Source organism: Lissotriton vulgaris, unplaced genomic scaffold (assembly GCF_964263255.1).
Source record: "Lissotriton vulgaris unplaced genomic scaffold, aLisVul1.2 SCAFFOLD_595, whole genome shotgun sequence".
Taxonomy (NCBI): Eukaryota; Metazoa; Chordata; class Amphibia; order Caudata; family Salamandridae; genus Lissotriton; species Lissotriton vulgaris.
In genome coordinates, this window is record NW_028241900.1 from 911,101 (window position 1) to 924,589 (window position 13,489).

At 39.9% G+C, this 13,489-nt stretch overlaps 10 non-coding genes across 10 annotated transcripts; all 10 read left to right on the forward strand.

Moving 5' to 3' along the window:
* The first annotated feature begins 104 nt into the window (after window positions 1–104).
* Window positions 105–176, forward strand: TRNAP-UGG (transfer RNA proline (anticodon UGG)). The gene has a single exon. It is a non-coding gene; the product is annotated as a tRNA-Pro (tRNA).
* A 300-nt stretch (window positions 177–476) lies between these two features.
* TRNAV-CAC (transfer RNA valine (anticodon CAC)) lies at window positions 477–549 on the forward strand. The gene has a single exon. It is a non-coding gene; the product is annotated as a tRNA-Val (tRNA).
* A 2,143-nt stretch (window positions 550–2,692) lies between these two features.
* TRNAP-UGG (transfer RNA proline (anticodon UGG)) lies at window positions 2,693–2,764 on the forward strand. The gene has a single exon. It is a non-coding gene; the product is annotated as a tRNA-Pro (tRNA).
* Window positions 2,765–3,064: 300 nt separating this feature from the next.
* On the forward strand, window positions 3,065–3,137 carry TRNAV-CAC (transfer RNA valine (anticodon CAC)). Its single transcript has one exon. It is a non-coding gene; the product is annotated as a tRNA-Val (tRNA).
* Window positions 3,138–5,300: 2,163 nt separating this feature from the next.
* On the forward strand, window positions 5,301–5,372 carry TRNAP-UGG (transfer RNA proline (anticodon UGG)). Its single transcript has one exon. It is a non-coding gene; the product is annotated as a tRNA-Pro (tRNA).
* A 2,528-nt stretch (window positions 5,373–7,900) lies between these two features.
* Window positions 7,901–7,972, forward strand: TRNAP-UGG (transfer RNA proline (anticodon UGG)). Its single transcript has one exon. It is a non-coding gene; the product is annotated as a tRNA-Pro (tRNA).
* Window positions 7,973–8,272: 300 nt separating this feature from the next.
* On the forward strand, window positions 8,273–8,345 carry TRNAV-CAC (transfer RNA valine (anticodon CAC)). Its single transcript has one exon. It is a non-coding gene; the product is annotated as a tRNA-Val (tRNA).
* Window positions 8,346–10,560: 2,215 nt separating this feature from the next.
* TRNAP-UGG (transfer RNA proline (anticodon UGG)) lies at window positions 10,561–10,632 on the forward strand. The gene has a single exon. It is a non-coding gene; the product is annotated as a tRNA-Pro (tRNA).
* A 300-nt stretch (window positions 10,633–10,932) lies between these two features.
* TRNAV-CAC (transfer RNA valine (anticodon CAC)) lies at window positions 10,933–11,005 on the forward strand. Its single transcript has one exon. It is a non-coding gene; the product is annotated as a tRNA-Val (tRNA).
* A 2,191-nt stretch (window positions 11,006–13,196) lies between these two features.
* TRNAP-UGG (transfer RNA proline (anticodon UGG)) lies at window positions 13,197–13,268 on the forward strand. Its single transcript has one exon. It is a non-coding gene; the product is annotated as a tRNA-Pro (tRNA).
* The last annotated feature ends 221 nt before the right edge of the window (window positions 13,269–13,489 follow it).

A 13,489-nucleotide genomic window follows, 5' to 3' on the forward strand; every position in this document is an offset into this window, starting at 1 on the left:
AATGTCATGTATATTCACAGACCAAGCATGAAAAAGTCCCCAGCATGATCTTCATTGCGTGCTTAGAGCTGGTATTAGCTTTTCAGAGGTGCGGGCCTTTCGAAGGCTCGTTGGTCTAGGGGTATGATTCTCGCTTTGGGTGCGAGAGGTCCCGGGTTCAAATCCCGGACGAGCCCTTTCATTGGTGCTTTTTTAAAGTAGTATTGCAGAATGCATTTCAAAGCCAATATCAATTTTCTCTTTGCAGTAGTGGATGAATATTTGCTAGAGTCTCATGCTTTTAACCTTGCCCTGCCTGAGCAAATAGGAAACATTTCTCTTTAAGCATTTTGCAAAAATGCTGAACTTGCATGGCATATACAAGCGTTCAGCTAGGGCTGTCTGGGAAGGTTGCATGAAAGAAATCTAAAACCAGAGGCCCTTGGAATAGCCTGTTTTGAGAAGTTTCATCACAGAAGAATCAACTGTAGACATCTGTTTCTGTAGTGTAGTGGTTATCACGTTCGCCTCACACGCGAAAGGTCCCCGGTTCGAAACCGGGCAGAAACAGTTGTTATATTGTCTTGGCTGCAATGTTGAGAGGTGCCGTTTTGCCATGAAATTGTCCAGGCCCTGAAGATGGTTTCATGCAGACTCGTTCCAAGAAAGTGAATTCTCTTAAAAACACTAAAGTAATTGGCATGTGGATGTATCTGTTGATTCACAGACCTCGCTTTGAAAAGAGCCCTGCATTCTGTTCATTGCTCACCTAGAACACGCATTAACTTTGGGAATTGTTGGCACCAACAGGCATCTTAGTTTAGTGGAGTGTTTCTGGTGTTTAAGTGCAGAAGCCCTGGGCTCAATTCCTCGGTGACCCTTCTCAAGGTGATGATACAAATGCATCGTCACCTTTACGTTTAATGTCAGAATTGTTTATTTCTATTTGGTGGTGTATGAATGCTTGCAATAGTATGTTGATTTTTTCTAGCCTTGAATGAATAAAAGCAAATCACTCCTCTTTATGTATTTTTCTAATACATTGATATTTGCATCTCCTTTCCTAGCCTGCATTTTTCATTATCTTACAGGCTGTATATAATAAGTATCAATTCAGGGGCCCTTCTTCTACTCAATTCACAACTGTTCTATCCCGGCATTGATAAGCAATCTACATCTGCTTCTGTTGTGTATTGGTTATCATGTTTACCTGACGTGTGAAAGCCCCATGTTTGACAGTGCGCGTTAACAAAGAGACCAATGATTTTTATTAAAAGTTGTCATGTGTTTTTGTTACCTTGCACCGGCCAAAAAGTGCCGGAAATGACTTCATTTGCAGTCACTTGAAAAGTAGGGATTCTCAAATAAATGGTAAGAGGTTGGAACAAATCTAAAGGAATGCATGGCATATCTATATGTATGTGTACGCAGGTATCCATATATAAAGATAGATAGATAGATAGATAGATAGATAGATAGATAGATAGATAGATAGATAGATAGATAGATAGATAGATAGATAGATAGATAGATAGATAGATAGATAGATAGATAGATAGATAGATAGATAGATAGATAGATAGATAGATAGATAGATATTGGGAGAGAGAGAGCGTTACTATAAACTGAGACTTTATTTTCCATCAAGCTGTCTTTCCTTTCCTTCAGGAGCAGAATGTTCTGATCATCAGCGCTCCAGAATCTAGTGCTTGGTTGGCAAGCATCACACATTGTGATGTGTTAGCTAAGAGTTCCATGTCGTTCAGACTCATATATTCCTCTGTAGTTGTACCTTGGTGATTCAACAAAATGTGGCATCATAAGCAGCATTCTACTGCCATAGACTGGGCGGAAAAAACATTTAGAATTTCACTGAAAAAGAAAAAAAGCATACTTAGGCAGAGCTTTCTGGACAGTAAGGACATTAGAGTAAGTGATGAATAAGCACTGCTTTTGTTAATTTACATAGGCAGAACAGAGACTGCTGGGAAAAGCCTGAAATTAAAGGCCCAGAAAATGCCTGCTTCTGGATAGAACACTAAGAAGGGTTGAAAGTTTTTTCTCTGACCCTGGCCACTCTTACAAGCAATCCTATGATAGTCAGAAGGACCCACACTAAAAAGGAAGGGACAGCCATTTGGACCCTTTCCACCTTTTCTATATCTCGCCTGATCGAGCCTGATCGAGCGCTGATTGAGCGGATTAGCACATGTACTTCTCATTTTGGGAAGGTATTGCTTAGCTTGCTACCAGCAGCTCAGTTATGTTATGATGTTAGAGGCTTGCAAGGAATGCTTTAGTCCTGCATTAGGCCGTTTTTATTGCTACTTGCATTCAAGGGAAAGATAATTAGCCAGAATCTGTGGCCCAGTTATTCATCTTGGCATTCCGATTTGCACAAAGGGAATAAGCATTTGAGAGAAAATGCAACATGTGTTTCTTATGTTGCTATGAACAGCTTTTTATCCTTTCTCTTTAGGGTCTAGCCAATGCAGAAATAGATAAATAAGTGCTGACTTTCTGTAAGACGTGTCCAATGCTGGGACAAAATAAAAGGGGACACTTATAAATGATAGTGATATCATTTGAGAAAGGGTAAGTTGACACTGAATTTCATGTATATTCACAGACCAAGCATGAAAAAGTCCCCAGCATGATCTTCATTGCGTGCTTAGAGCTGGTATCAGCTTTTCAGAGGTGCGGGCCTTTCGAAGGCTCGTTGGTCTAGGGGTATGATTCTCGCTTTGGGTGCGAGAGGTCCCGGGTTCAAATCCCGGACGAGCCCTTTCATAGGTGCTTTTTTAAAGTAGTATTGCAGTATGCATTTCAAAGCCAATATCAATTTTCTCTTTGCAGTAGTGGATGAATATTTGCTAGAGTCTCATGCTTTTAACCTTGCCCTGCCTGAGCAAATAGGAAACATTTCTCTTTAAGCATTTTGCAAAAATGCTGAACTTGCATGGCATATACAAGCGTTCAGCTAGGGCTGTCTGGGAAGGTTGCATGAAAGAAATCTAAAACCAGAGGCCCTTGGAATAGCCTGTTTTGAGAAGTTTCATCACAGAAGAATCAACTGTAGACATCTGTTTCTGTAGTGTAGTGGTTATCACGTTCGCCTCACACGCGAAAGGTCCCCGGTTCGAAACCGGGCAGAAACAGTTGTTATATTGTCTTGGCTGCAATGTTGAGAGGTGCCGTTTTGCCATGAAATTGTCCAGGCCCTGAAGATGGTTTCATGCAGACTCGTTCCAAGAAAGTGAATTCTCTTAAAAACACTAAAGTAATTGGCATGTGGATGTATCTGTTGATTCACAGACCTCGCTTTGAAAAGAGCCCTGCATTCTGTTCATTGCTCACCTAGAACACGCATTAACTTTGGGAATTGTTGGCACCAACAGGCATCTTAGTTTAGTGGAGTGTTTCTGGTGTTTAAGTGCAGAAGCCCTGGGCTCAATTCCTCGGTGACCCTTCTCAAGGTGATGATACAAATGCATCGTCACCTTTAAGTTTAATGTCAGAATTGTTTATTTCTATTTGGTGGTGTATGAATGCTTGCAATAGTATGTTGATTTTTTCTAGCCTTGAATGAATAAAAGCAAATCACTCCTCTTTATGTATTTTTCTAATACATTGATATTTGCATCTCCTTTCCTAGCCTGCATTTTTCATTATCTTACAGGCTGTATATAATAAGTATCAATTCAGGGGCCCTTCTTCTACTCAATTCACAACTGTTCTATCCCGGCATTGATAAGCAATCTACATCTGCTTCTGTTGTGTATTGGTTATCATGTTTACCTGACGTGTGAAAGCCCCATGTTTGACAGTGCGCGTTAACAAAGAGACCAATGATTTTTATTAAAAGTTGTCATGTGTTTTTGTTACCTTGCACCGGCCAAAAAGTGCCGGAAATGACTTCATTTGCAGTCACTTGAAAAGTAGGGATTCTCAAATAAATGGTAAGAGGTTGGAACAAATCTAAAGGAATGCATGGCATATCTATATGTATGTGTACGCAGGTATCCATATATAAAGATAGATAGATAGATAGATAGATAGATAGATAGATAGATAGATAGATAGATAGATAGATAGATAGATAGATAGATAGATAGATAGATAGATAGATAGATAGATAGATAGATAGATAGATAGATAGATAGATAGATAGATAGATAGATAGATAGATAGATAGATAGATAGATATTGGGAGAGAGAGAGCGTTACTATAAACTGAGACTTTATTTTCCATCAAGCTGTCTTTCCTTTCCTTCAGGAGCAGAATGTTCTGATCATCAGCGCTCCAGAATCTAGTGCTTGGTTGGCAAGCATCACACATTGTGATGTGTTAGCTAAGAGTTCCATGTCGTTCAGACTCATATATTCCTCTGTAGTTGTACCTTGGTGATTCAACAAAATGTGGCATCATAAGCAGCATTCTACTGCCATAGACTGGGCGGAAAAAACATTTAGAATTTCACTGAAAAAGAAAAAAAGCATACTTAGGCAGAGCTTTCTGTACAGTAAGGACATTAGAGTAAGTGATGAATAAGCACTGCTTTTGTTAATTTACATAGGCAGAACAGAGACTGCTGGGAAAAGCCTGAAATTAAAGGCCCAGAAAATGCCTGCTTCTGGATAGAACACTAAGAAGGGTTGAAAGTTTTTTCTCTGACCCTGGCCACTCTTACAAGCAATCCTATGATAGTCAGAAGGACCCACACTAAAAAGGAAGGGACAGCCATTTGGACCCTTTCCACCTTTTCTATATCTCGCCTGATCGAGCCTGATCGAGCGCTGATTGAGCGGATTAGCACATGTACTTCTCATTTTGGGAAGGTATTGCTTAGCTTGCTACCAGCAGCTCAGTTATGTTATGATGTTAGAGGCTTGCAAGGAATGCTTTAGTCCTGCATTAGGCCGTTTTTATTGCTACTTGCATTCAAGGGAAAGATAATTAGCCAGAATCTGTGGCCCAGTTATTCATCTTGGCATTCCGATTTGCACAAAGGGAATAAGCATTTGAGAGAAAATGCAACATGTGTTTCTTATGTTGCTATGAACAGCTTTTTATCCTTTCTCTTTAGGGTCTAGCCAATGCAGAAATAGATAAATAAGTGCTGACTTTCTGTAAGACGTGTCCAATGCTGGGACAAAATAAAAGGGGACACTTATAAATGATAGTGATATCATTTGTGAAAGGGTAAGTTGACACTGAATTTCATGTATATTCACAGACCAAGCATGAAAAAGTCCCCAGCATGATCTTCATTGCGTGCTTAGAGCTGGTATCAGCTTTTCAGAGGTGCGGGCCTTTCGAAGGCTCGTTGGTCTAGGGGTATGATTCTCGCTTTGGGTGCGAGAGGTCCCGGGTTCAAATCCCGGACGAGCCCTTTCATAGGTGCTTTTTTAAAGTAGTATTGCAGTATGCATTTCAAAGCCAATATCAATTTTCTCTTTGCAGTAGTGGATGAATATTTGCTAGAGTCTCATGCTTTTAACCTTGCCCTGCCTGAGCAAATAGGAAACATTTCTCTTTAAGCATTTTGCAAAAATGCTGAACTTGCATGGCATATACAAGCGTTCAGCTAGGGCTGTCTGGGAAGGTTGCATGAAAGAAATCTAAAACCAGAGGCCCTTGGAATAGCCTGTTTTGAGAAGTTTCATCACAGAAGAATCAACTGTAGACATCTGTTTCTGTAGTGTAGTGGTTATCACGTTCTCCTCACACGCGAAAGGTCCCCGGTTCGAAACCGGGCAGAAACAGTTGTTATATTGTCTTGGCTGCAATGTTGAGAGGTGCCGTTTTGCCATGAAATTGTCCAGGCCCTGAAGATGGTTTCATGCAGACTCGTTCCAAGAAAGTGAATTCTCTTAAAAACACTAAAGTAATTGGCATGTGGATGTATCTGTTGATTCACAGACCTCGCTTTGAAAAGAGCCCTGCATTCTGTTCATTGCTCACCTAGAACACGCATTAACTTTGGGAATTGTTGGCACCAACAGGCATCTTAGTTTAGTGGAGTGTTTCTGGTGTTTAAGTGCAGAAGCCCTGGGCTCAATTCCTCGGTGACCCTTCTCAAGGTGATGATACAAATGCATCGTCACCTTTAAGTTTAATGTCAGAATTGTTTATTTCTATTTGGTGGTGTATGAATGCTTGCAATAGTATGTTGATTTTTTCTAGCCTTGAATGAATAAAAGCAAATCACTCCTCTTTATGTATTTTTCTAATACATTGATATTTGCATCTCCTTTCCTAGCCTGCATTTTTCATTATCTTACAGGCTGTATATAATAAGTATCAATTCAGGGGCCCTTCTTCTACTCAATTCACAACTGTTCTATCCCGGCATTGATAAGCAATCTACATCTGCTTCTGTTGTGTATTGGTTATCATGTTTACCTGACGTGTGAAAGCCCCATGTTTGACAGTGCGCGTTAACAAAGAGACCAATGATTTTTATTAAAAGTTGTCATGTGTTTTTGTTACCTTGCACCGGCCAAAAAGTGCCGGAAATGACTTCATTTGCAGTCACTTGAAAAGTAGGGATTCTCAAATAAATGGTAAGAGGTTGGAACAAATCTAAAGGAATGCATGGCATATCTATATGTATGTGTACGCAGGTATCCATATATAAAGATAGATAGATAGATAGATAGATAGATAGATAGATAGATAGATAGATAGATAGATAGATAGATAGATAGATAGATAGATAGATAGATAGATAGATAGATAGATAGATAGATAGATAGATAGATAGATAGATAGATAGATAGATAGATAGATAGATAGATAGATATTGGGAGAGAGAGAGCGTTACTATAAACTGAGACTTTATTTTCCATCAAGCTGTCTTTCCTTTCCTTCAGGAGCAGAATGTTCTGATCATCAGCGCTCCAGAATCTAGTGCTTGGTTGGCAAGCATCACACATTGTGATGTGTTAGCTAAGAGTTCCATGTCGTTCAGACTCATATATTCCTCTGTAGTTGTACCTTGGTGATTCAACAAAATGTGGCATCATAAGCAGCATTCTACTGCCATAGACTGGGCGGAAAAAACATTTAGAATTTCACTGAAAAAGAAAAAAAGCATACTTAGGCAGAGCTTTCTGGACAGTAAGGACATTAGAGTAAGTGATGAATAAGCACTGCTTTTGTTAATTTACATAGGCAGAACAGAGACTGCTGGGAAAAGCCTGAAATTAAAGGCCCAGAAAATGCCTGCTTCTGGATAGAACACTAAGAAGGGTTGAAAGTTTTTTCTCTGACCCTGGCCACTCTTACAAGCAATCCTATGATAGTCAGAAGGACCCACACTAAAAAGGAAGGGACAGCCATTTGGACCCTTTCCACCTTTTCTATATCTCGCCTGATCGAGCCTGATCGAGCGCTGATTGAGCGGATTAGCACATGTACTTCTCATTTTGGGAAGGTATTGCTTAGCTTGCTACCAGCAGCTCAGTTATGTTATGATGTTAGAGGCTTGCAAGGAATGCTTTAGTCCTGCATTAGGCCGTTTTTATTGCTACTTGCATTCAAGGGAAAGATAATTAGCCAGAATCTGTGGCCCAGTTATTCATCTTGGCATTCCGATTTGCACAAAGGGAATAAGCATTTGAGAGAAAATGCAACATGTGTTTCTTATGTTGCTATGAACAGCTTTTTATCCTTTCTCTTTAGGGTCTAGCCAATGCAGAAATAGATAAATAAGTGCTGACTTTCTGTAAGACGTGTCCAATGCTGGGACAAAATAAAAGGGGACACTTATAAATGATAGTGATATCATTTGAGAAAGGGTAAGTTGACACTGAATTTCATGTATATTCACAGACCAAGCATGAAAAAGTCCCCAGCATGATCTTCATTGCGTGCTTAGAGCTGGTATTAGCTTTTCAGAGGTGCGGGCCTTTCGAAGGCTCGTTGGTCTAGGGGTATGATTCTCGCTTTGGGTGCGAGAGGTCCCGGGTTCAAATCCCGGACGAGCCCTTTCATTGGTGCTTTTTTAAAGTAGTATTGCAGAATGCATTTCAAAGCCAATATCAATTTTCTCTTTGCAGTAGTGGATGAATATTTGCTAGAGTCTCATGCTTTTAACCTTGCCCTGCCTGAGCAAATAGGAAACATTTCTCTTTAAGCATTTTGCAAAAATGCTGAACTTGCATGGCATATACAAGCGTTCAGCTAGGGCTGTCTGGGAAGGTTGCATGAAAGAAATCTAAAACCAGAGGCCCTTGGAATAGCCTGTTTTGAGAAGTTTCATCACAGAAGAATCAACTGTAGACATCTGTTTCTGTAGTGTAGTGGTTATCACGTTCGCCTCACACGCGAAAGGTCCCCGGTTCGAAACCGGGCAGAAACAGTTGTTATATTGTCTTGGCTGCAATGTTGAGAGGTGCCGTTTTGCCATGAAATTGTCCAGGCCCTGAAGATGGTTTCATGCAGACTCGTTCCAAGAAAGTGAATTCTCTTAAAAACACTAAAGTAATTGGCATGTGGATGTATCTGTTGATTCACAGACCTCGCTTTGAAAAGAGCCCTGCATTCTGTTCATTGCTCACCTAGAACACGCATTAACTTTGGGAATTGTTGGCACCAACAGGCATCTTAGTTTAGTGGAGTGTTTCTGGTGTTTAAGTGCAGAAGCCCTGGGCTCAATTCCTCGGTGACCCTTCTCAAGGTGATGATACAAATGCATCGTCACCTTTACGTTTAATGTCAGAATTGTTTATTTCTATTTGGTGGTGTATGAATGCTTGCAATAGTATGTTGATTTTTTCTAGCCTTGAATGAATAAAAGCAAATCACTCCTCTTTATGTATTTTTCTAATACATTGATATTTGCATCTCCTTTCCTAGCCTGCATTTTTCATTATCTTACAGGCTGTATATAATAAGTATCAATTCAGGGGCCCTTCTTCTACTCAATTCACAACTGTTCTATCCCGGCATTGATAAGCAATCTACATCTGCTTCTGTTGTGTATTGGTTATCATGTTTACCTGACGTGTGAAAGCCCCATGTTTGACAGTGCGCGTTAACAAAGAGACCAATGATTTTTATTAAAAGTTGTCATGTGTTTTTGTTACCTTGCACCGGCCAAAAAGTGCCGGAAATGACTTCATTTGCAGTCACTTGAAAAGTAGGGATTCTCAAATAAATGGTAAGAGGTTGGAACAAATCTAAAGGAATGCATGGCATATCTATATGTATGTGTACGCAGGTATCCATATATAAAGATAGATAGATAGATAGATAGATAGATAGATAGATAGATAGATAGATAGATAGATAGATAGATAGATAGATAGATAGATAGATAGATAGATAGATAGATAGATAGATAGATAGATAGATAGATAGATAGATAGATAGATAGATAGATAGATAGATAGATAGATAGATAGATAGATAGATAGATAGATAGATAGATAGATAGATAGATAGATAGATAGATAGATATTGGGAGAGAGAGAGCGTTACTATAAACTGAGACTTTATTTTCCATCAAGCTGTCTTTCCTTTCCTTCAGGAGCAGAATGTTCTGATCATCAGCGCTCCAGAATCTAGTGCTTGGTTGGCAAGCATCACACATTGTGATGTGTTAGCTAAGAGTTCCATGTCGTTCAGACTCATATATTCCTCTGTAGTTGTACCTTGGTGATTCAACAAAATGTGGCATCATAAGCAGCATTCTACTGCCATAGACTGGGCGGAAAAAACATTTAGAATTTCACTGAAAAAGAAAAAAAGCATACTTAGGCAGAGCTTTCTGGACAGTAAGGACATTAGAGTAAGTGATGAATAAGCACTGCTTTTGTTAATTTACATAGGCAGAACAGAGACTGCTGGGAAAAGCCTGAAATTAAAGGCCCAGAAAATGCCTGCTTCTGGATAGAACACTAAGAAGGGTTGAAAGTTTTTTCTCTGACCCTGGCCACTCTTACAAGCAATCCTATGATAGTCAGAAGGACCCACACTAAAAAGGAAGGGACAGCCATTTGGACCCTTTCCACCTTTTCTATATCTCGCCTGATCGAGCCTGATCGAGCGCTGATTGAGCGGATTAGCACATGTACTTCTCATTTTGGGAAGGTATTGCTTAGCTTGCTACCAGCAGCTCAGTTATGTTATGATGTTAGAGGCTTGCAAGGAATGCTTTAGTCCTGCATTAGGCCGTTTTTATTGCTACTTGCATTCAAGGGAAAGATAATTAGCCAGAATCTGTGGCCCAGTTATTCATCTTGGCATTCCGATTTGCACAAAGGGAATAAGCATTTGAGAGAAAATGCAACATGTGTTTCTTATGTTGCTATGAACAGCTTTTTATCCTTTCTCTTTAGGGTCTAGCCAATGCAGAAATAGATAAATAAGTGCTGACTTTCTGTAAGACGTGTCCAATGCTGGGACAAAATAAAAGGGGACACTTATAAATGATAGTGATATCATTTGAGAAAGGGTAAGTTGACACTGAATTTCATGTATATTCACAGACCAAGCATGAAAAAGTCCCCAGCATGATCTTCATTGCGTGCTTAGAGCTGGTATTAGCTTTTCAGAGGTGCGGGCCTTTCGAAGGCTCGTTGGTCTAGGGGTATGATTCTCGCTTTGGGTGCGAGAGGTCCCGGGTTCAAATCCCGGACGAGCCCTTTCATTGGTGCTTTTTTAAAGTAGTATTGCAGAATGCATTTCAAAGCCAATATCAATTTTCTCTTTGCAGTAGTGGATGAATATTTGCTAGAGTCTCATGCTTTTAACCTTGCCCTGCCTGAGCAAATAGGAAACATTTCTCTTTAAGCATTTTGCAAAAATGCTGAACTTGCATGGCATATACAAGCGTTCAGCTAGGGCTGTCTGGGAAGGTTGCATGAAAGAAATCTAAAACCAGAGGCCCTTGGAATAGCCTGTTTTGAGAAGTTTCATCACAGAAGAATCAACTGTAGACATCTGTTTCTGTAGTGTAGTGGTTATCACGTTCGCCTCACACGCGAAAGGTCCCCGGTTCGAAACCGGGCAGAAACAGTTGTTATATTGTCTTGGCTGCAATGTTGAGAGGTGCCGTTTTGCCATGAAATTGTCCAGGCCCTGAAGATGGTTTCATGCAGACTCGTTCCAAGAAAGTGAATTCTCTTAAAAACACTAAAGTAATTGGCATGTGGATGTATCTGTTGATTCACAGACCTCGCTTTGAAAAGAGCCCTGCATTCTGTTCATTGCTCACCTAGAACACGCATTAACTTTGGGAATTGTTGGCACCAACAGGCATCTTAGTTTAGTGGAGTGTTTCTGGTGTTTAAGTGCAGAAGCCCTGGGCTCAATTCCTCGGTGACCCTTCTCAAGGTGATGATACAAATGCATCGTCACCTTTACGTTTAATGTCAGAATTGTTTATTTCTATTTGGTGGTGTATGAATGCTTGCAATAGTATGTTGATTTTTTCTAGCCTTGAATGAATAAAAGCAAATCACTCCTCTTTATGTATTTTTCTAATACATTGATATTTGCATCTCCTTTCCTAGCCTGCATTTTTCATTATCTTACAGGCTGTATATAATAAGTATCAATTCAGGGGCCCTTCTTCTACTCAATTCACAACTGTTCTATCCCGGCATTGATAAGCAATCTACATCTGCTTCTGTTGTGTATTGGTTATCATGTTTACCTGACGTGTGAAAGCCCCATGTTTGACAGTGCGCGTTAACAAAGAGACCAATGATTTTTATTAAAAGTTGTCATGTGTTTTTGTTACCTTGCACCGGCCAAAAAGTGCCGGAAATGACTTCATTTGCAGTCACTTGAAAAGTAGGGATTCTCAAATAAATGGTAAGAGGTTGGAACAAATCTAAAGGAATGCATGGCATATCTATATGTATGTGTACGCAGGTATCCATATATAAAGATAGATAGATAGATAGATAGATAGATAGATAGATAGATAGATAGATAGATAGATAGATAGATAGATAGATAGATAGATAGATAGATAGATAGATAGATAGATAGATAGATAGATAGATAGATAGATAGATAGATAGATAGATAGATAGATAGATAGATAGATAGATAGATAGATAGATAGATAGATAGATAGATAGATATTGGGAGAGAGAGAGCGTTACTATAAACTGAGACTTTATTTTCCATCAAGCTGTCTTTCCTTTCCTTCAGGAGCAGAATGTTCTGATCATCAGCGCTCCAGAATCTAGTGCTTGGTTGGCAAGCATCACACATTGTGATGTGTTAGCTAAGAGTTCCATGTCGTTCAGACTCATATATTCCTCTGTAGTTGTACCTTGGTGATTCAACAAAATGTGGCATCATAAGCAGCATTCTACTGCCATAGACTGGGCGGAAAAAACATTTAGAATTTCACTGAAAAAGAAAAAAAGCATACTTAGGCAGAGCTTTCTGGACAGTAAGGACATTAGAGTAAGTGATGAATAAGCACTGCTTTTGTTAATTTACATAGGCAGAACAGAGACTGCTGGGAAAAGCCTGAAATTAAAGGCCCAGAAAATGCCTGCTTCTGGATAGAACACTAAGAAGGGTTGAAAGTTTTTTCTCTGACCCTGGCCACTCTTACAAGCAATCCTATGATAGTCAGAAGGACCCACACTAAAAAGGAAGGGACAGCCATTTGGACCCTTTCCACCTTTTCTATATCTCGCCTGATCGAGCCTGATCGAGCGCTGATTGAGCGGATTAGCACATGTACTTCTCATTTTGGGAAGGTATTGCTTAGCTTGCTACCAGCAGCTCAGTTATGTTATGATGTTAGAGGCTTGCAAGGAATGCTTTAGTCCTGCATTAGGCCGTTTTTATTGCTACTTGCATTCAAGGGAAAGATAATTAGCCAGAATCTGTGGCCCAGTTATTCATCTTGGCATTCCGATTTGCACAAAGGGAATAAGCATTTGAGAGAAAATGCAACATGTGTTTCTTATGTTGCTATGAACAGCTTTTTATCCTTTCTCTTTAGGGTCTAGCCAATGCAGAAATAGATAAATAAGTGCTGACTTTCTGTAAGACGTGTCCAATGCTGGGACAAAATAAAAGGGGACACTTATAAATGATAGTGATATCATTTGAGAAAGGGTAAGTTGACACTGAATTTCATGTATATTCACAGACCAAGCATGAAAAAGTCCCCAGCATGATCTTCATTGCGTGCTTAGAGCTGGTATCAGCTTTTCAGAGGTGCGGGCCTTTCGAAGGCTCGTTGGTCTAGGGGTATGATTCTCGCTTTGGGTGCGAGAGGTCCCGGGTTCAAATCCCGGACGAGCCCTTTCATAGGTGCTTTTTTAAAGTAGTATTGCAGTATGCATTTCAAAGCCAATATCAATTTTCTCTTTGCAGTAGTGGATGAATATTTGCTAGAGTCTCATGCTTTTAACCTTGCCCTGCCTGAGCAAATAGGAAACATTTCTCTTTAAGCATTTTGCAAAAATGCTGAACTTGCATGGCATATACAAGCGTTCAGCTAGGGCTGTCTGGGAAGGTTGCATG